The 22,501-nt window shown below is 47.3% G+C and overlaps 1 protein-coding gene across 1 annotated transcript in view; it reads left to right on the plus strand.

Moving 5' to 3' along the window:
- The first annotated feature begins 311 nt into the window (after window positions 1–311).
- FRMD6 (FERM domain containing 6) overlaps window positions 312–22,501 on the plus strand; it is a 157,642-nt gene continuing 135,452 nt past the window's right edge. Inside the window, exon 1 of the mRNA XM_063118167.1 lies at window positions 312–515. The gene's annotated coding sequence lies outside the window, so the exon portion shown is untranslated. The remainder of the gene's footprint in view (window positions 516–22,501) is intronic.

Here is a 22,501-nt window from a genome sequence, read left to right on the forward strand (position 1 = left end):
GACACCCACCTACCCACCCCTGAGTCAACACATGCCTTTTTCTTTTTTCATTTTAATCATTGGGAAAAAACCGGAAGGTCTCGGGACGTCCGCGTTAAGCTCCCCTCCAAAACCAGCTCTGCTCCATCGTGAAGATGTCTCCACCTTCTTCTTGAGTTCTGAGCTGCCTTCTTAGCAGCATGTAAGGACATGCCCAGGTGAGAGTTTGGAAGCCGGCCAAAAGAGGGTAGGTCTCTTAATAGTACAGTAATTGCCAGTGAGCAACGCGGTACTTGATGCTTTGCTAGCAGCAGAAGCGGGGCCCGGTGTTCTCCTGGGAACTCCGTCCTGGCTGCCCCATCTAGCCATTTCCCAGTTGACTGGGAATATGCCTGATCAAGAGGACGTGGTCTTTCGCGAGAGCTTTTAAAGTCTCCTCTTTCTGGCTATTGCTTTCCCACCCAATCGATCGGGCAACCTGGAATTAAGCCTGGAGCCCCAGCGAGGACCCAACGCTTAAACTTCTCTGGCACCAGGTAGGAAAAGAATCCGTCCATTTTCCAGAGAGTGCGTCCTTCTGATAAGGCAATGGAAACTCTTCAGTCTTCGCAGACTCCTGCAGTTCTGGGATGTGGGATCCTTGTCCCTGCCCCGTAAAGGTCAATTTACTGGAAAGTAGAAAATAAAAATGTCATAAGGCAGAAAGTTAACTTGAGCGATTTGGAATGCATGTAGTTTTTTCTTTGGGTATGAAGACATTTGTCTGCACTGAGCTGCTTTCAGGCTGATGTGCTTTCTAATGTAAAACTCAATCTACAGATTAAAAATTTGCCCCTGATTCATTGGTGGGGACAACAATAAACCAAGACTCCAGGGTCTGCGGCTCTTGAGGACGCACCATTGCCTGCCTGACTTTGATGTTCTTCTGTCCATTGAATTCAGTAGGCTTAAGTGTGCCCAGAAAAACCAACAACCTGAAACTCACAGGCAGGAGAAGGTGATGATGGCCAGTCAAAATCGCTGTTAATGTCTTCCAATTTGTGCGTTTGGAATCCTTCATAGTGCTGAAAGGGTTTTTGTGTTGAAGCCATTTCGGATCCGATAGGTTAGATGTTTCTGATTTCCATGTGTTTACGAAAAGGAGGCTTATAGGAGTGGCCCTTTCCTTCTCACAATGCATCCTTGCTTTCACATATAAAAATTACCTTGTACTCCAGAGAAACTAGCCCTGTCTTTCTGAATCCTTGGAAGAGCGCCTTCCTTGAGGTTTTACGCTACATACACGGATTTGGGTTGATTCTTTTTAAGTGGAGCTCTCTAGAGAGCAATCCTAGCTCCTGGGAACAGCAGCCAAGCAGCGGCGTCGTGTGGTCAGGGCTCACAGGGTCAAAGTACTGGGATTTCTTGATCAGCAGGGATGGTGATGCCATCTGCCATCTCCTACCCGCCAACTTCCCTGTTCTTTCTGAGCTTAGCTGCAATCCTCGCAGTAGCTGGTAAAGAACAGATTCTCCCAGGGAAACGAAACTACAACTTTATTAGATTGTAAGCCTATGCGGCAGGGTCTTGCTATTTACTGTGTCATCTGTACAGCACCATGTACATTGATAGTGCTATATAAATAAATAATAATAATAATAATAACCTTGACATGCTGCTCTTACGTTGCTTGGGTACATAAATGGCTCCTAGTTTTGATAGCTATGTGCTACCTTCGGTAGCAGGGGCAGTAAGCCTATGCCTACTAGTTCCTGGGGAACATGGGTGGGAGGGTGCTATTGCACCCGTGTCCTGCTTGTGCGTTCCTGGTTGACAGTTAGTCATTTATTCATTTATTTATTTATTACATTTTTATACCGCCCAATAGCCGAAGCTCTCTGGGCGGTTCACAAAAATTAAAACCGTCATAAAACAACCAACAAGTTAAAAACACAAATACAAAATACAATATAAAAAGCACAACCAGGATAAAACCATGCAGCAAAATTGATATAAGGTTAAAATACAGAGTTAAAACAGTATAATAAATTTAAGTTAAAATTAAGTGTTAAAATACTGAGTGAATAAAAAGGTCTTCAGCTGGCGACGAAAGGAGGACAGTGTAGGCGCCAGGCGGACCTCTCTGGGGAGCTCATTCCACAGCCGGGGTGCCACAGCGGAGAAAGCCCTCCTCCTAGTAGCCACCTGCCTCACTTCCTTTGGCAGGGGCTCATGGAGAAGGGCCCCTGTAGATGATCTTAAGGTCCGGGTAGGTACATATGGGAGGAGGCGTTCCTTCAAATAACCTGGCCCCAAACTGTTTAGGGCTTTAAATGTCAATACCAGCACTTTGAATAGTCAGCCACTATGTGAACAGAATACTGGAGTAGATGGACCCTTGGTCTGATCCAGAATGGCTCCTCTTATGTTCTTACGTCCCTCTGTTTCCCTTTCTCATGCAATCTCTGGTCTCACCAGCCAAAGTCCAACATGGCGACAAACTACAAAGGAGACATGATAGAGGTGTACAAAATTATGCCTGGTGTGGAGAACGTGGACAGGGAGACATGTTTCTCCCTCTCTCAAAATACTAGAACCCAATGGGGGTCCTCCCATGAAGCTGATTTGTGGGAGATCCAGGACAAATAAAAGGAAGGACTTCTTCACAGAGTGCATAGTTAAATTATGGAACTCACTACCACAAGATGTAGTGATGGCCACCAATCTGCATGGCTTCAAAAGGGGGTTGGATAAGTTCCTGGAGGCAAAGGCTCTCCATGGCTACTAGCATTGATGGTTGTGTGCTATCTCCAGTATCCGAGGCAGTAAGCCTGTGTGTACCAGTTGCTGGGGAATATGGGTGGGAGGGTGCCGTTGCACCATGTCCTGCTTGTTCATTCCTGGCTGATGGCTGGTTGGCCACTGTGTGAACAGAGTGCTGGACTAGATGGACCCTTGGTCTGATCCAGCGTCAGCGCTCTTCTTATGCCTGTCAGCTGTTCCCAGTGAATTAGGTATTGGAATAGGTACTTTGGCTCTTTGGGTGTGTTTGTTAGTATACTAGGGATGGACAGATTTTGTAAACCCATTCCACCTGAGTTCCACAGATTGTCAGATGTCTTTCATACCATCGTCCACTCACTGAAGGAATCAGGGTTCTTTTAAAACCAGAATTTTGTTCTACTTGTGCTCATGCACATTATTGTTGGTCATGTGCACTTTGAATTAGCTAATGCAGATGAGTTCACTTGTTCACATGTGCAAATGCACACTAGCGCTAATACACACACACGCACACACTGTGGGAACTGGCCTGCAAGTCCATAGATTCCTCAGATGGTGCTGTCAAAATGGAAGCATCACGACTTTTCAGCTATCAAGAGAAAGCAAGGTTGGCAGCTGGTGCAAATGACTTTAGCCACACACCAGACAGGCAAGGGCTTGATCATGAATCATAGAATCATAGGATAGCAGAGTTGGAAGGGGCCATCAAGTCCAACCCCCTGCTTAAGGCAGGAATCCACCCTAAAGCATCCCTGACAGATGGTTGTCCAGCTGCCTCTTGAAGGCCTCTAGTGTGGGAGAGCCCACAACCTCCCTAGGTAATTGGTTCCATTCTCGTACTGCTCTAACAGTCAGGAGTTTTTTTCTGATGTCCAGCTGGAATCTGGCTTCTTTTAACTTGAGCCCGTTACTCCGTGTCCTGCACTCTGGGAGGATCGAGAAGAGATCCTGGCCCTCCTCTGTGTGACAACCTTTCAAGTATTTGAAGAGTGCTCTCATGTCTCCCCTCAATCTTCTCTTCTCCAGGCTAAACATGCCCAGTTCTTTCAGTCTCTCTTCATAGGGCTTTGTTTCCAGACCCCTGATCGATCCACTGGGGTCAATCCACCGGGAAGTTTTCCTGTGCAATGAAAGGGAGCTCTGCGCTATCGCAGAACAGCCATGCTGCTTCAAAGCACCATGGAAGGCAAGCCCTTTGTGCAGCATTTCTTCCTGCGAAGGCAGCACATCCCATTTAAAGCCGTCTTTCCGGAAAGGACCTCTAAAGGAGTTTGGATTGCTCCTTTAGAGGTCTGGCTGGTTCTGAATGAAACCCGGAGCGGATTCACAGCCCCATTGACATCGGGGCCAACGGCCTCCAGTGATCCAAAGGAAAAGCCTCATGGGTTGGGGCTTGCATGCAGGATGTCTGAAGCCAGGGGCCTGAAGTCCTTGATGAGTTGCGTTGCATGCTGGAGCAGCCTCTAATTGCCAGCTTGGGAAGGGCCCGACATTCCAACCCCCTAATCATCATAGGTCTCTTACTTGTCTGAACCATCTCCAGTTCGTCAACACCCTCCGTTCAAAAAACATCTGCAGCTTGGATGCCGTCTCGTGCCCGGGCCGTGCATCATTGCAGAAGATAGCAAGGATCAGCAACAAGCCTCCAGGCTGGTTCAGTCATTCATCCTGATGCAGAGTATTCTCTCAAAGCCTTCCCCCACCCTGGTGCTCTCCAGCTGTGTTTGAATCATAGAATAGTAGAGTTGGAAGAAGCCTATCAGGTAGGGTGACCAACTGTCAGGATTTCCCCGGATTTGTCCTGGTTTTTGTTCTTCCCATGGTGTCAGGGTGGATTTTCTATAATTTTCAATAATGTCCTGGAATGACACACCTTCCCCTTTAAGGCTGCCATTAGCATGGCAGGAGGGAATGACATGCTTTCTTGAGGCACATCATTCCCCCACCCCGAGCTCCAATTGAGGTCTTAAAGGGGAAAGTGGGTCATTCGTGGACATTATAGAAAAGGCCCCAATTGGAGTGGATGGTGGTGGTACAGAATGAAATCCTTTCCCCTCCTCCACTCCAATCGGGTTCTTTAAGGTGGCGGGGGGATAACGTACTTTCTGCAGGACTCAGAAAGCTGCTTCCCCCCACACACACTAGGTGTCCTCTTTTTTGGTTTCCCAAATATGGTCACCCTACTATCAGGCCATGGAGACCATGGTCAATGCAGGAATCCATATTAAAGCATCCCTGGCAGATGGTTGTCCAGCTGCTTCTTGAAGGCCTCTAGGATGGGAGAGCCCATGACAGCCCTAGGGAATTGGTTCCATTGTCAGACAGTTCTAACGGTCAGGAGGTTTTTCCTGATGTCCAGCTGGAATCTGGCTTCCTGTCACTTGAGCCCGTTGTTCCGTGTCCTGCACTCTGGAATGATCGAGAAGAGATCCTGGCCCTCCTCTGTGTGACAACCTTTCAAGTACACAATTATATTAGGATCTAAGGGTTACGTAGACAATTTGTGGTTTGTTTTCTTTTGATGTACTGTGTACAGTACCTGAAAAGGGATATTGTAGAGTTTGGAAAAGGTGCAGAAATTGGCAACGAAAATGATCAAGGTCCTGGAGCATCTCTCCTATGAGGAAAGGTAACAACATCTAGGATTGTTGAGCATAGAAAAAAAGGTGTGTAAGGGGAGACCATGACAGAGGTGAACAAAATGACGCATGGCGTGGAGAAAGTGGATAGGGAGACATTTTTCTAACGCTCTCAAAACACTAGAACCCAGCTGGGCCATCACATGAAGTTGATGGGTGGGAGATTCAGGACAGATATAAGGGAGGACTCCTTCACACAGCGCATAGTTAAATTATGGAACTCACTACCACAGGATGTAGTGATGGCCACCAATATGGTTGGCTTTAAAGGGGGGTGGATAAATTCCTGGAGGCAAAGGCTATCCATGGCTACTAGCCCTGATGGCAAAAGGCTACCTCCTATGCACACCACTTGCTGGGAATATGACCAGGAGGCTGCTGTTACACCACGTCCTACTTGTAGGTTTCCCATTGGGGCAGCTGGTTGGCTATGGTGTGAACAGAGTGGTGGACTAAACAGGTCTTTGGTCAGCATGGCCCTTGTTACATTTCTATGTTCTCATATCTCTGCCTCTCTTTGTCTTAACTGCTTAATAAAACTATTAGAATTGGACCTCTGGAGTCTGTTAATTCTCTTTGCCAAACCACAGGATCTGGTCCAACTCACATAGAATCATAGAATCATAGAATAGCAGAGTTGGAAGGGGCCTACAAGGCCATCGAGTCCAACACCCTGCTCAATGCAGGAATCCACCCTAAAACATCCCTGACAGGTGGTTGTCCAGCTGCCTCTTGAAGGCCTCTAGTGTGGGAGAGCCCACAACCTCCCTAGGTCACTGATTCCATTGTCGAACTGCTCTAACAGTCAGGAAGTTTTTCCTGATGTCCAGCTGGAATCTGGCTTCCTTTAACTTGAGCCCGTTATTCCGTGTCCTGCAGTCTGGGAGGATCGAGAAGAGATCCTGGCCCTCCTCTGTGTGACAGCCTTTTAAGTATTTGAAGAGTGCTCTCATGTCTCCCCTCCATCTTCTCTTCTCCAGGCTAGACAGGCCCAGTTGTTTCAGTCTCTCTTCATAGGGCTTTGTTTCCAGACCCCTGATCATCCTGGTTGCCCGCCTCTGAACACGCTCCAGCTTGTCTGCATCCTTCTTGAATAGTGGAGCCCAGAACTGGACACAATACTCTAGATGAGGCCTAACCAGGGCCGAATAGAGAGGAACCAGGACCTCCCGTGATTTGGAAGCTATACTTCTATTAATGCAGCCCAAAATAGCATTTGCCTTTCTTGCAGCCATATCGCACTGTTGGTTCATATTGCATCTTCTAGCTTTGTGCTTTTGCCCATGCTAACATTCTCAAGGAGTGTTTAAAGGAAGCCTGTAAAAGGACTGGCTATCTCCATAATTGCATAGCGCAGATCTGAATCATGGCTCTCTTCAGACTCAGGTTTCAAAAATGGGGGCGGGGGTGGCAGTTACCCAGGAGTAAAGGCACAAAGAGCAGCTGTCAACCTGTCCTCCCTCCATGGGCACACTTATGGTCACAGTGCAGTAAAAAATATTTAGAAATAAACAATACCATTGCATTGAGATTAGTTAAGTGGTTGAGTTTTGTTTGAAAAGGTCCCTGGAAAGTGGCATCTTAACACCACCATTTTGAAAGCTTTGGAACATCGAGATGGGCTTTTGCAAAATAAACATAAAAATGACAAATTCAAATGGGGCAAGGTATGCAAAACTTTCCTCCAGCTTTAGGTTAATGACCTGTTGTTGCTGGAGGCTGGGAATGTGGCTGCATTTCTCCTTATGCTTTATTTTATTTATTTATTTATTTATTTATTTATTTATTTATTTATTTATTACATTTCTATGCCGCCCAATTGCCGGAGCTCTCTGGGCGCTTCACAAAAATTAAAAACATTCAAAGTATAAAACAACAGTATAAAACCATAACATAAAATACAATATAAAAGCTCAGCCAGATAAAAACAGCAGCAATGCAAAATTACAAATTTAAAACACCGAGTTAAAATTTATTTATAGGCAGTTAAAATGCTGGGAGAATAAAAAGGTCTTCACCTGGCATCTGAAAGAATATAGTGTAGGTGCCAGGCGAACTTACTTAGGGAGCTCATTCCACAGGCGGGGTGCCACAGCAGAGAAGGCCCTGCTCCTCCTGGTAGCCCCCTGCCTCACTTCCTTTGGCAGGGGCTCGCAGAGAAGCAGGGCTGTCCTCCTCTTTGGAGCTCCTTCAAAGTTCCTACCGCTCAAGAAAAGAGGGAGTCCAACCCAGAGGAACGTGGGATCCTGAGCACTTGTTCTGATAACCTGGCTGGCTGGAGAAACAGATTTGCAAGGCGCGCAAGCCAGGGAACCCAGGTCAGGAGTGAGGGCAGGTGTTAGTTCTGTTTGCATGGAGAAGACTTTGCACGCAGCTATGCTGTCCTTTTCTCCTTAATGGGTTTTAAGAGAAGCAGTAAGAGAAGTGGCGGAAAAACATGGGAGGGTTACGGGTGGAAGATGATGCCGTCTGGACCCCCTGTAAAAGTCTGCAAATGAGTCAGGGTGACAGCACAAGAAGAGCTTTTCACATTTTTGTGAACCGCCCAGAGAGCTTCGGCTATTGGGCAGTATAAAAATGTAATAAATAAATAAATAAATAAATAAGCTTTTCTGCCCTGGGCTGTTAAATGGGCCTTTAACCTGCTGTATCTACTTTCAGTTTGTCGCAGAATAGAGATCTGACCACCACGCAAGGAGCCTTCCTTCTCCGCTTTTCTGCTACATAACCTCTAGGTGGCGCTGTGTCCAATAGCACAAATACACAAGGGAAAGTCGCCACTTTCTTTCACTTTCACAATTAAATGCCGCTTTTCCCTTGCTCTAAAAAAACCTCACCGGAGGCGCACTTTAAACACAGAAGTGAAACTGGAGGGTCACGACGGTGTCTAAAGAACTGTAAAGAACTGTGGGTAGGCAATGACAAGTGCGCGACAAGCTCTAAGAGTCATCTGGAAGCACCCGAGGTTTGGAATAGGGTAGGGGAAAGGGGATGGCCCTTCCTAATGGGTTTGCTTCTCTAGGTGCTAAATAAATAAATAAATATAGGGCAAACAAGATTGGTGTAAACCGGACAGCCTGCCTTCTGGATCAGGATAAATATTGTTACACACTCACCATTTCCCCATGTGGTGCAAAATTCGTGGGGCAGGGGGCCAAACCCTACATCAAATGGAGGTCCAAGCGAGGAGTACCGCGGCGGCCCTTCCGTGTCTTCTGCTTCAGCGTGCCCCGTGGTTTCATGGCATTGGTAACCCTTCTCACGGCCTTGACGTCCAACCTGCAAGCATCATTCACCCCTCTTTTCTAAGATGGCAAACTAGCACGCGTTGATCCAATCACAATCGACTACAACCGCTCCTGCTCACACAGTTTGCTGAACGGGCAGGCACGATGGAAATTTCCCTGCAAATTAAAAAAAACAATGCAACGCCAGCGTTAACACAAGACTGCCCACGCAGGACCAGCCTTGCAGAGGAATATGGGAACTCTGCACAGTTTGTTTCCGGGGGGGGGAGGGGGTTAGTGAGTAGATAGCCCATGACAGGTACACAAACAGACGCAATTGACTCCTACGTAAGACAGTAGATCCCCAGAGAATAAATGTTCTGGATTTCAAGACGACGTTCCCAATTTCAGCTGACTCCAGCTTGAAAGTGATCTCTCTCTCTCTCTCTCTCTCTCTCTCTCTGCCAATCCCCATTCTAAAAACTGCAAATTGATTCAAAATGGCTGCCTGTCTTCCTCCCCTCAGCTGGAGGGTGTTGCTGCCTTTCTCTATGGTGTGGGGGGTATCTCATCCAAGAGACCCCCTCCTCCTCCCCCACCTGTCAGGAGACCATCTCCTGTGCTGTTAGTTCCTCAGTGTGATGAAAGATCAACCACCATCTTGGGTCGTTAGCCAGCCAGCCACCTATGAGCCAACAGTGTGATGTGGCTGCAAAAAAAGCAAATGCTATTTTGGGCTGCATTAATAGAAGTATAGCTTCCAAATCACGTGAGGTACTGGTTCCTCTCTATTCAGCCCTGGTTAGGCCTCATCTAGAGTATTGCGTCCAGTTCTGGGCTCCACAATTCAAGAAGGACGCAGACAAGCTGGAGCGTGTGCAGAGGAGGGCAACCAGGATGATCAGGGGTCTGGAAACAAAGCCCTATGAGGAGAGACTGAAAGAACTGGGCCTGTTTAGCCTGGAAAAGAGAAGATGGAGAGGAGACATGATAGCACTCTTCAAATACTTGAAAGGTTGTCACACGGAGGAGGGCCAGGATCTCTTCTCGATCCTCCCAGAGTGCAGGACACGGAATAACGGGCTCAAGTTACAGGAAGCCAGATTCCAGCTGGACATCAGGGAAAACTTCCTGACTGTTAGAGTAGTACGTCAATGGAATCAGTTACCTAGGGAGGTTGTGGGCTCTCCCACACTCGAGGCCTTCAAGAGGCAGCTGGACAACCATCTGTCAGGGATGCTTTAGGGTGGATTCCTGCATTGAGCAGGGGGTTGGACTTGATGGCCTTAGAGGACCCTTCCAACTCTACTATTCTATGATTCTAACAGAGCCAGGCCTGGCAAGATTTAAGCCAGCTGAGAGATCTGCAGATGAAGCAGAGGGAGATGTTCACAAGCACTTTGCGAGGCAAGAATTTCGTACGACCCATTGCTGGCGGAAAGAGCTGGGAACCAGTGTAGCTGTGGGCGGGAACACCTTTTCCCCTACAAAATCTCCCGAGTTGGTTCCAGGTAGTCTCTATTTGGGGCAGAAGGCTGAGCAGAAGCAGCGGGGGTCTCACACACATCCCAGGAGGTAAAAAGAAGGGAGTTGCGAGGACCCGGGAGGAACCGGAGTTATGGCGGGGCGAGGACCTACCAAGGTCAGAGGGTCCCGGCACTAACTCCTCTGCATCTGTGCTCAAAACATTCACGCAGCTTCTCTGGTTGCCTTCAAGTTGAGCAGGAATGCCTCCCACAACTTTGCCACCCTGTTGCACGCTGTAAGGTTGGGGTCATGCCATGCCTCTGGGAAGGAGTCATCACCCAACTGACCGCCAGCACTGGCGATGCTCCCGGGAGGCATAAGAACATCAGGAGAGCCGTGCTGAATCAGACCAAAGGCCCGTCTACTTCAGCATTCTGGACTGTCCCACTTCCGACGGCAGGTGGCACGTCCTAAGGGCTCCTCCATGCAAAAACAGAAAAGAAACATGTCAAGGAGAATGCTAAGCTAGAAACTCTCCCCTGACACTCTAGTTTTCTACGTGCAGGGGAATATTATTATTATTATTATTATTATTATTATTATTATTATTAGGCATGAAGTCGCGTTGCATTGTGAGCCCTGACTTGCAGCTTTTTTCAAAATGAAGATTAGGAAAATTACACCAGGCTAGAACGACACTCCTACTTTATAGCGGTATGGAAGTACACTGATAACTGTTGGGGCGCTATCCACATTCCATATTCTGGTTCCGTGGTTTTATTTCCTGCTTTTTATTCCATATTTATCATGAGTTGACACAAGGTGTAGATCTGGCCAGAGAGAGAGAGAATCATATCTAGAGGCCTCTGAACCCCATTTGAAAAGGACACTGACAAGTATTGATTGAATCTTCTGTTTACTGAAGGATTTTTCTGGTAATGGACAGCTGCTTTGAAACTTAAAAGGTCTGTCAAGCTTAACTAGTTAACTAGGGGACACTAAATGAGAGTACAGCAGGATGAGAATTTTTAATATATATATATATATTGCGTGTTGCAGTCCAACACATCTGACTGGCACCATGATGGGGGAAGGGGGCTTTCAGTAGAGGCTGGTGACTCCAATGTAAGTGGGACGGTGAATCCGTTCTGGGTTTCAGGTGGAGCACCTTGGATAGTTCTTTTTAGAGTTCTGATTGGTTCTGCCAACCTCTTTTGGGTTGCTATTTAAAAGTGCTGCTGAGTGTTTCACTGCTTCCCACTGAGTAGGCTTAAAAGGCAACAATCACCTTTAGCTCCACTCACTCTGCCTTTCGCCCTGCCCACAGATGGAATATGACCCTTGAGACATCTTTCATTTTGCAATTTTGGCCCTCAGGCTGAAAAATGTTGTCTCCGCCACCCAGTCTATAACGCCCAGTCTATATTGGAGCACGACAAGCCAGGCTGTTTGCACTTCGTGACAATTTACTAGGGCTGTGTGCCTGGTTCACGGCCAAATCTTAATTCCGAACTGAAGCAGGCCGATTGAGACCGAATTGGTCCAGAACCAAAGCGGGCTGATTCAGACCTGTTCGTCAAGCCCATCAGATGTCTGAATAATTGGGACGTCCGAATCTCACTCCAGATCCGAATCGGGTCGGATCCAGGCCGAGGTGGAGCGGGGCCAATTCGAACGCTCCGAATCGACCATCAAAGTGGATGGTGTGTGTGTGTGTGTGTCTGTGTGTGTCTGTGTCTGTGCACGGCCCTACAATTTGCCCAGGTAATCCAAAATCTGGATTGTGCAACTGACATAAATTGTGCAAATTATGATTAAGCAACCTTTGCACTCTTTCCTACCACATTTAATCCAGTTTTGCTGATCCTCTGGAGGGGCAGAGAGTGACGGAACACATAAACAACTCACTGACAAGCACTGGGGATCTTATTCATCTGATTAAGATCTGAGCCATAAGATCAAGAGATATCCTTTACAAAAGAAAGCCAGATTCATCCTCAGGAGCACCCATGTTTTGTGTTGCAGTTGAATCGCAGCCCTGATGATACACAGACCCTTCCTGTGCAAACTTTCCTTGCAAACTTCTGAAATTTCCACTGCCGCCTCCTTCCCTGGAAGCTCATGCCTCCGCTGCCTTGCTCTTACAATCAGAAAACTCCTCCTAATATTGAGCACGCACGCTCTTCCTGTCATTTAAGCACAAGGCAGGAATGCATTTAATTAAAATGCCTTGAGAGGCAACCATCAGGATATTTTATGGGAACAAGCACATTTTAGCTGCAGAACTCAATTAGGCAGGGAGCAACTGCTGAGAGGCACATCTGATGGTTACGACTTGCAAAGTCACAACGACGCATTGTGGATGGGTGAATTTATTTCCCGTACCTTTCCCTTTCTCCCACATTCAAATGGTTAAAATCTCCGCCCCGCCTCAATCCGCATAGGGTTCGCTCCGCTCCACTGCGGAGCTCCGGCTCCGAATCGGAGCTCCGCAGTGGCGGGGGGCAGCACCAGGTAAGACCCCCCTCCCTCCTCCCCCTTACCTGTGTCCGGCCCAGCCCGGCCCAGCTTCACTAGAGCCCGCAGCTCAACCAGGAACTGTAGGCCCTGCTTGCGGCCTAGTCTTCCTGTTTGAGTCCTCAGGCTCAGTTGAAGCAGCTGTGGGACCGCGGACAGATGCAGGTAAGACCCCCCCTCCCCCTTACCTGGTTCTGCCGCCGTCGCCACATGGGCGGCAGCGACAGCAGCAGGGCCAAGTAAACCCCCCTCACCTTTTTTGCGGAGCTCCGGATCGAGGCGAAGGGTTCGCCTTCACCTTTATCTGCTCCGCAACGCTCTGCTGCTCCCCCAATCCTCTTTGCCTCCGCCTTAAGGGGAGGCGAAGCCCCCCGATCCGCTTCTGCTTCTCCAATCCAAGGAGAAGCGGAGCACAGCCCTACTAATTATGGAATGAGATCCCCACTGACGTCAACCTGGCACCAACACTGTCATCTTTTCTGTGCTAGGTTTAGACTGTCCTCTACTCCCAGGCATTTGATTGCATTTGATGAGATGTTGGTGTCAATTGTTTTATCAGGTCCAGGTATCTTATTCTAATTGCGGGGGGGGGGATGTTTTAAATTGTGTGGTTTTTTTTACATTTTGTATGTTAACGTTTTTTTATGTTCTTGTTTTGTCATTTTTGTGGAATGTCCAGAGAACTTTAGCTATTGGATGGTATAAAAATGAAAGAAATCAAAATGAAATGGAATGACAAGGCTCTGCTCATCTGCTCACAAGTTAATGGGGCTGCTGCCTGCAAAATGCACAGTTCAATTCACAGATGGCAGCAAAAGAAACTTACAGGAACCAGTGGAAGGTAGTGGCTTCCGTGTCAGTGGGTACGTGAATCCACACCGTGTTTTAGTCAGAACTCTGAAGGAGCTGTCCAAGGTATGGAGCACCTTGGAGAGGTCCTTTAGGGTTCTGACTGGTTCTCACTGAAATCCAGAGCAGATTCATCGCCCCACTGACATCGGAGCCACCAGCCCCCACTCCTTAGGGGCCTCATTCAGCCTGCAGGCTGGTGGTCCCCTGTCCCCGACCTAGTCTATGGCCTCCAAGGTCTGTTCCTTGCAGGGTCTCCAGGGTCTTCGTGCGGCACTACAAATACCAGCTTCTAAGACCATGTTAAATGCGCTGATATAAAAAGATGTGCTGTGTGTAGCTCTCCATCTCTCGTCCGTGTGTGTGTGTGTGTGTGTGTGTGTGTGTGTGTGTGTTTTCTGGCAAGGGAAACCAACCAAACTGGTCTGCCCAGAGCTGTTACAGGAAGGATGGGATTTGCACCTTGCGGCAGCCGCCTCCGTGTCACCATGAAAGTATTAAAATCCCTCTGGAGCCAGGGCGCTGAAGTTTCTGGCCACGCCGCTGCTCGAAATGGAAACGTGTAGTTGAAATGTTACACCGACTGATCGTAATGACATGGTGCCACTGCCCAGTGGTGTCTATCTTCAGGTTTTGTGAACACATCACCTCCGACCCTCCTTGGATGATGCTGCCGACGGGGCCCCTCCTGGCTGATTAAATTGGCCCAATTGGGACTGATGCCGTGGCAAAGGGTAGTGATTGAATGCCTCTTTGTGGGAGGGGGCTGTTCCCTCGGTCTTGAAAGAGGCAGCAATAAGACCTTCATTAAAGAAACGTTCTCTTCTCCTAGGAGATCTGTCTAATTAGAGGCCAACTTCAAATGAACCATTCTTGGCTAAGGTGATCAAGAAAGTGGTGGCATAACTCCAGGTGCATCTGGATAAGAGTAATTATCTAGATCCACTTCATTTGGGCTTTCAGACAGAATATGGAACTTTGATTGCCTTGATGGATAACCTATACTAAGAACATAAGAATAGCACTGCTAGTTCAGACCAAGGATTCATCTAGTCCAGCCTTCCCTCAACCTGGGGCGCTCCAGATGTGTTGGACTGCATCTCCCAGAATGCCCCAGCCAGGTGGCTGGGGCATTCTGGGAGTTGTAGTCCAACACATCTGGAGCACCCCAGGTTGAGGAAGGCTGATCTAGTCCATCGTTCTGTTCGCACAGTGGCCAACCAGCTGTCGATCAGGGACCCACAAGCAGGACACGGTGCAACAGCACCCTCCCACCCATGTTCCCCAGCAACTGGTGTCTACCCTAGATGGTTGGAGAGTGACCCTCTTGGACCTCTTAGTAGCTTTGATACCATTATCCTTCTGGACCATCTCATAGGGCTGGGCACTGTTTTGCTGTGGTTCTGGTCCTTTCTGTCCAGCCAAACCCAGAAGCCAGTGTTGATGGGGGGTTACTATTTGCCCTCATACCCATTGGCTTGTGGTCTCCCATAGGGCCCTATCTTGTGTCCTTCCACACACACCCATATGGTTTAATCACCTCCATGAAATCCCTGGGAACAGCCATTCGGTGCTTTGGTGTGAGAGGCCACCAGTAATTCATAACTGCAACAGCCCCATGAAAACTGTGGCTGCATGAAGTCACCTGCCCAAATTCCACACGGTGGGCCCATTCATTTCAGTGAGAGTCCTAAGAGAGAATGAAAGGCTTGCTTTTCTGTACAAAATGGGAATTATTCCCCTCCCACTCCATCCCCAACCTAGATTTTCTCCTCCTTCTCCTGTTATGAAGGCAAACAAGTTTTTATCCATTTCCTTTCGAGTCCCTGCTTGTGAACAGGTGGGGAAATCTCTCCAGTATATAACCAGCAAAAGGAATCCGCCAGGCTTTCCAAGTGCCAGAGATACTGGAAACAAACTCATGAGATTTCTTAAGTAAAGGGGTGCGTATGTTTAGTCTGGAGGAGAGAGAATTAAAGGCCAGTAGGGCAACCGTTTTTGAGAACTTGAAGGCGACGGGAGGCTGGTGGCTATGATGTCAGTGGGGCAGAGAATTGGCTCTGGGTTTCAGTCAGAACCAGTCAGAAAAGGAGCTCTCCAAGGTGCGGACCACCCACCACTGTTTGAAGGGATGACACATGGATGGATGAGCAAGTGTGTCTTCTGTTGCTCCAGATAGTACAGACAGAACCAATTGGCTCAACTCACAAGAAAGCAGATTTCAACTAAACGTTAAGAAGAACTCCCTGATGGCACAAGCTGTTTGACCATGGAACAGATAGTGGTGGACTCACCTCCACTGGAGGATTTTAGTAGAAGCCAGATGGCCACCTGAAAGAGAACTGTAGCAGGGGATTTCTTGCATTGGCATGGAGTTGGACTAGATGACCTCTGAGGGACCTTACACCTCTACAATTCTATAAGCGGCTTGTGTTGCAAGGAGGCTACGAGGCCCAATGATACACTGTGTGGATGGTGCATGAAGATTCTGTAAAGCTTTATGGCATGGCGCCATAGCGTTAGCAATTTTTATTCAAATTCTGTTGTGCAGGAGAACTTTCTTACGTACTTATTTATTCTAGGCATGTATGTGCTGCCCTGAAACCAAGTTCTCGGAGCAACCTATGACCAGAACGAAAGCAGATTAAAAATACATACAATAAAACGATTAACAATTAAAGTATGGGAAAGCGGCATCCAAGCAAGTGAGTCGCTACTTGCTGTCTGAAGTGGTACAGTCCAGACACTTTTTTTTTACCACCTCAATGAGATCTAGGCCCATGACATCCCTCAATTTTATGGACATGTCCTGAGGATGATAGTGAAGCTAGGGAATAGCAGGCATAGGTTTGATCCCTGCAGCCCACCTGTACAGGTGATGTCTTCTCATTTATTTATTTATTACATTTATATACTGTCCCCATAGCCGAAGCTCTCTGGGCAGTGTTGCTGTTGTTTATTCATTCAGTCGTTTCCGACTCTTCGTGACTTCATGGACCAGCCCACGCCAGAGCTTTCTGTCGGCCGTTGCCACCCCCAACTCCCCCAAGGTCAAGTCTGCCACCTCCAGAATATCATCCATCCATCTTGCCCTTGGTCGGCCCCTCTTCCTTTTGCCTTCCACTTTCCCTAGCATCAGCCTCTTCTCCAGGGTGTCCTGTCTTCTCATTATGTGGCCAAAGTACTTCAGTTTTGCCTTTAATACCATTCCCTCAAGTGAGCAGTCTGGCTTTATTTCCTGGAGTATGGACTGGTTTGATTTTCTTGCAGTCCAAGGCACTCTCAGAATTGTCCTCCAACACCACAGTTCAAAAGCATCTATCTTCCTTCGCTCAGCCTTCCTTACGGTCCAGCTCTCGCAGCCATAGGTTACTACGGGGAATACCATGGCTTTAACTATGCGGACCTTTGTTGTCAGTGTGGTGTCTCTGCTCTTAACTATTTTATCAAGATTTGTCATTGCTCTCCTCCCAAGAAGTGAACGTCTTCTGATTTCCTGGCTGCCGTCAGCGTCTGCAGTAATCTTTGCACCCAGAAATACAAAGTCTGTCACTGCCTCCACGTTTTCTCCCTCTATTTGCCAGTTATCAATCAAGCTGGTTGCCATAATCTTGGTTTTTTTTGAGGTTTAACTGCAACCCAGCTTTTGCACTTTCTTCTTTCACCTTTGTCATAAGGCTCCTCAGCTCCTCCTCGCTTTCAGCCAAGTTAAAAACAGTGAACATTAAAAACAAGTGTATACAAAAAATTTAAAGCATCAAAAGCATAAAAACCTCAGCATATGTTGTTAATTGCCTGGGAGAAGAGAAAAGTCTTGACCTGGCGCCGAAAAGATAACCGTGTTGGCGCCAGGCGAGCCTCGTCGGGAAGATCACTCCATAATTGGGGGGCCACCCCTGAAAAGGCCTTCTCCCTTGTTAACATCCTCCGAGCTTCTTGTCCTGTTTCCCCACCTGCCTCTACCGGCCCATACCGATGTCAGCAGCAAGAGCGGCCCACACAGTAAACAGTGTGTGTTGTGTATGATGGGGGAAGTCCAGGTCCCTGCATTTTGAAGGTACCTGCCCATCCCAGCTTCCTGTGAAGGGTTTAGCTCAGCAGTATTGAATCTGCCCATTGTCTTGTGCAACGTCATGTGAATTTCTGCAAAGTCAGTTTGTATCTCTGCGTGGGTTACTCGTTTACACTGTACATCTATTTCCAGTCAGATTACAGTACTGAAATTACAACGCTCCACCAGAGATCTTAACATACCCTTTTTTTAGTGGGGGAGGGGGGGAATTGTTAAATATGGAGTAGGACAATTACTAAGGGCGATTAAAGCCAGCAATCTCCTCCCTCTAAATTATTATTTTTTCTCGTCTGCCTGTTTGTAAGAAGGCCAGCAAATCCAGTTGGGTTGTTGTCTCTATGTGGGTGATGCAATCGCTCTAGTCCACAGAGAAAACCATTGGCAATGAAAGAAACTACTTCTCCAATCCAGGCCACTAAAAGAAACTACTTTTTCAATACAGGTCTCTCCTCCTTTTTTAGAAGAAAAAAACCTCAAACAACTGTAACTACTTTTCAGGATGGCATAGGAAAGAGTTGGACCATGTCGCCACAAGCCTGCAGGCTGTTAACTACATGTATAATGGCTAGATCAAAGCTATAGGTAGGACATGGACAAATCTGTCCATTTCAATGCAAACTTACTTAATTTCACACTTTTGAACCTCTACACAAACTGAAATTCGGTTATCCTTCACAATTGTCACTTTTCCGAATTTCGCAATGGATTTTCCCAAGGAAAACATCCGAACAAAAATGCAAGTATTTAGGGTGGATTCCTGCATTGAGCAGGGGGTTGGAATCGATGGCCTTGTAGGCCCCTTCCAACTCTACTATTCTATGATTCTATGATTTTATGAAAACCCTGTGCAAAAACGTGTACATCTGTGAAAATAACATTAAAATGCATTATACTGGGCGGAAATTGTTTGCGTATATTAGTCAAAATTGCTTACAAAATGTATGCATTAGGAGAAAATGCATGTGGATTTTCTTGCATTTTTTAAAAAAATCTCAAACTGATGTGCAAATGGGATGAACTGAACTTATGACTGGTTATATGAGAAACTGAGAGATCTAGGCCTTAGCTAGAGCTACCTGTTAGTTCGCGACGGAGGGGTGAAGGTCTTGCAGTGGTTTTGTTGCAAGATCCCCCCTCAGTTTACACGTGGCAGGCAACGACCTCAGATGGAGAGGTGTCATGCCCGCTATTTTAAAAAAAATTCTTAAAGAGACAGCAACGCACGACTGCTCGTGCGCAAAAGGTAAGGGTTTTTTTAAAAAATAATTTAATTTCCCCGCTCCTGAGGAGCACTGCGCCCCGTGTGTGGGTCCTGGCTCCTCGCAGGGAACCGTGAGGAGCTGGGACAAACCATGGCGACGAGCCACATGTTCCACGGTCTCAGGCTCAGCTCAAGACCACAGAAAAAGTGGACCTAAAGGGGAGGGTGAGATCCTGGGGCAAGGGAGAAATGATCCCTCCCTGATCCCAGGCTCCCCTGTGTGTCATGTGGACACACAGGGACGATCCTGGGGATCACCGCGGGATTTCGCCCGGTCTAGCTATGGCCTTAGAGTGCGTATTTTCTGGCCAAAGTTCCTGAATCCAGAATGAAGATTTCTTCTGGAGCCTGAAAGCCACCATTCTGTCTTCCAAGCAAGAGTATAGGACAGTCTTCTCATGTTTATATGAGGCTACCCAATCCAGAGACCTCATGTTTATATGGGGCCTACCCAATCTAGAGACTTCTCATGTTTATATGAGGCGTACCCAATCCAGAGACTTCTCATGTTTATATGAGGCGTACCCAATCCAGAGACCTCACGTTTATATGAGGCCTACCCAATCCAGAGACTTCTCATGTTTATATGAGGTATACCCAATCCAGAGACCTCACGTTTATATGAGGCCTACCCAATCCAGAGACTTCTCATGTTTATATGAGGCCTACCCAATCTAGAGACCTCATGTTTATATGGGGCCTACCCAATCCAGAGACTTCTCATGTTTATATGAGGCCTACCCAATCCAGAGACCACGGAGAGCACCACACAACCATGCTACTTTCCAATAAGTATGCTTAGAATTTCAGCCTTAGGACAGAATTAGCCTGTGTTTTGTTTGTTTGTTTCCGCGCACTGATATCCAACTCTTCTATCTAAAGATAGATGGTGGATCAGAGGGCAGAAAAGAAGGGTGCCCAATTCCTTCAAAACCTGCAGGAAACATCCCTCCAAATCTATCCGCCCACTCCCTGCCAAAGCTAGTTTCACCTCCTGTTTTGAAGCCTGGACGAGCAAAACAGTTTTAAAGCAATCAGGTGTATTTGTAGGAGGACATAATGGGATTGGGAAAGGGTTAAACACCCTCCATCTGCATGTGCCCACTGCCATCACTCAGTTAAAGTTACAAAGGGGACACGAAGCTTAGGGATTAAGGACATAAGAATATCAGAAAAGCCCTAATGCTGGATCAGACCAAGGGTCCATCTAGGCCAGCACTCTGTTCGCACAGTGGCCAACCAGCTGTCGGCCAGGGACCAACAAGGCAGAACATGGTGCAACAGCACCCTCCCGCCCATGTTCCCCAGCAACGGGTGCACACAGGCTTACTGTGCTGAAGTTCCACCCTAGATGTGTGTGGGTAATGGGGGGAGATAGACTCAGAGAGGCATTGGCTGTGGGCTTGGGAGGAATTATACCCCTCTCTTCCACCCTCTGATCCACCTTAGAATCATAGAATCACAGAATAGTAGAGTTGGAAGGGGCCTATAAGGCCATCGAGTCCAAATCCCTGCTCAATGCAGGAATCCACCCTAAAGCATCCCTGACAGAGGGCTGTCCAGCTTCCTCCAGCGTGGGAGACCCCACAACCTCCCTAGGTCACTGGTTCCATTGTCGTACTGCTCTAACAGTCAGGAAGTTTTTCCTGATGTCCAGCTGGCATCTGGCTTCCTGTAACTTGAGCCCGTTATTCCGTGTCCTGCAGTCTGGGAGGATCGAGAAGAGATCCTGGCCCTCCTCTGTGTGACAACCTTTGAAGTATTTGAAGAGTGCTATCATGTCTCCCCTCAATCTTCTCTTCTCCAGGCTAAACAGGCCCAGTTCTTTCAGTCTCTCCTCATAGGGCTTTGTTTCCAGACCCCTGATCATTCTGGTTGCCCAACTCTGAACTCTTATTCTGTCTTTGAATAGGAGAGTGGGACAGGAGTGCCCAGAGACCAACCAACCAACCAAATCATGCCTTACTCTATCATTAGTCCCGACACATGTGTAAACAAATCCCCCACAAACTGGATGCAAACTGATTCTCTCTCTCTCTCTCTCTCTCTCACACACACACACACACACACACACACACTCACACATACACATGAGCTTAAGCAGCTCTATGGCAGAGTTTTACAGGAATGACACTAAAATTTCCATGTTCTCCTTCCAATAGCGAAGGGGAAAGGATTCAGTGGAAGGAGGCAGAAGCACAATTTACGGGAGACATCTACAACCGCAGTACTTAAGGCTCCCTTGGAAACAGTTTCCACTCCAGTAAAAACATGATTGCCTGAGCTGACTTTATAGTTGCAGGCCAACAGCCACACTTGCCAGAGCTGATTTGGCATAGAAAGAGCCAAAACTAAACATTTAAGCATAGAAGTCATTCCTGGCGCGGCTGGCTAGGCACTGTAGGTGCCAAAAGAAGGATGGGACAAAATTTTCATTGCGGCAAATGCTCCCAGTTTGCAACATTGACATCAATGCAAGCACTTTCAAAAGGGTGGTCCAATTAGGCGGAAAGTCCATTTTCCCAACCTGGGTCGACCTTTCGGTGTCGCTGTTCTCTCCGTCTTCAGCGACGGCTTCGTCAGAGAGGATCGCACGGGGCTACATTAACTTGGTTTATGGTTCAATTTGTTTTTAGCTGCGTATATTTACTGTTTTTATACTGTATGCTTTTATCTGTACACCGCCCTGAGATCATAGAATCATAGAATAGCAGAGTTGGAAGGGGCCTACAAGCCATCGAGTCCAACCCCCTGCTCAATGCAGGAATCCACCCTAAAGCATCCCTGACAGGTGGTTGTCCAGCTGCCTCTTAAAGGCCTCTAGTGTGGGAGAGCCCACAACCTCCCTAGGGAACTGGTTCCATTGTCGTACTGCTCTAACAGTCAGGAAGTTTTTCCTGATGTCCAGCCGGAATCTGGCTACCTTTAACTTGAGCCCGTTCTTCCGTGTCCTGCACTCTGGGAGGATCGAGAAGAGATCCTGGCCCTCCTCTATGGGACAACCTTTTATGTATTTGAAGAGTGCTATCATGTCTCCCCTTAATCTTCTCCAGGCTAAACCTGCCCAGTTCTTTCAGTCTCTCTTCATAGGGCTTTGTCTCCAGACCCCTGATCATCCTGGTTGCCCTCCTCTGAACACGATCTTATTGATGTAGGGTGGGATATAAATGTTTTAAATAAATAAATAAATAAATAAATAAATAAATAAATAAATAAATGTTAACTTTATACTGTTAGTTTTATACTGTTATACTGTTAGTTTTACCCTACCCTGTGCCTGCTTACCCTACCCCGTGCCTGTTGGCATTCTCTTCCCCTCCTTATTGTTTTACTATGATTTTATTAGATTGTAAGCCTATGCGGCAGGGCCTTGCTATTTACTGTTTTACTCTGTACAGCACCATGTACATTGATGGTGCTATATAAATAAATAATAATAATAATAAATAATAATAAATACTCAACCAATCACATACCATGTAGCGAATAAAAGTGCATTCTAACGTGGCATTGGCGAAGGCCAGTTGTCACAATCCTGTTGTACAGGCCAATGCAGCCCATCGGGATTACGCTCTGACATTTGATGGAAGAATGTCACCTAGGGTGACCCTGTGGAAAGGAGGACTGGGCTCCCATATCTTTAACAGTGGTATAGAAAGGGGAATTTCAGCAGCTGGCATTTGCAGGCATGCAGCACCTGGTGGAATTCCCTTTTTTATACCGCTGT

Source organism: Elgaria multicarinata, chromosome 2, assembly GCF_023053635.1.
Source record: "Elgaria multicarinata webbii isolate HBS135686 ecotype San Diego chromosome 2, rElgMul1.1.pri, whole genome shotgun sequence".
NCBI lineage: Eukaryota > Metazoa > Chordata > Lepidosauria > Squamata > Anguidae > Elgaria > Elgaria multicarinata.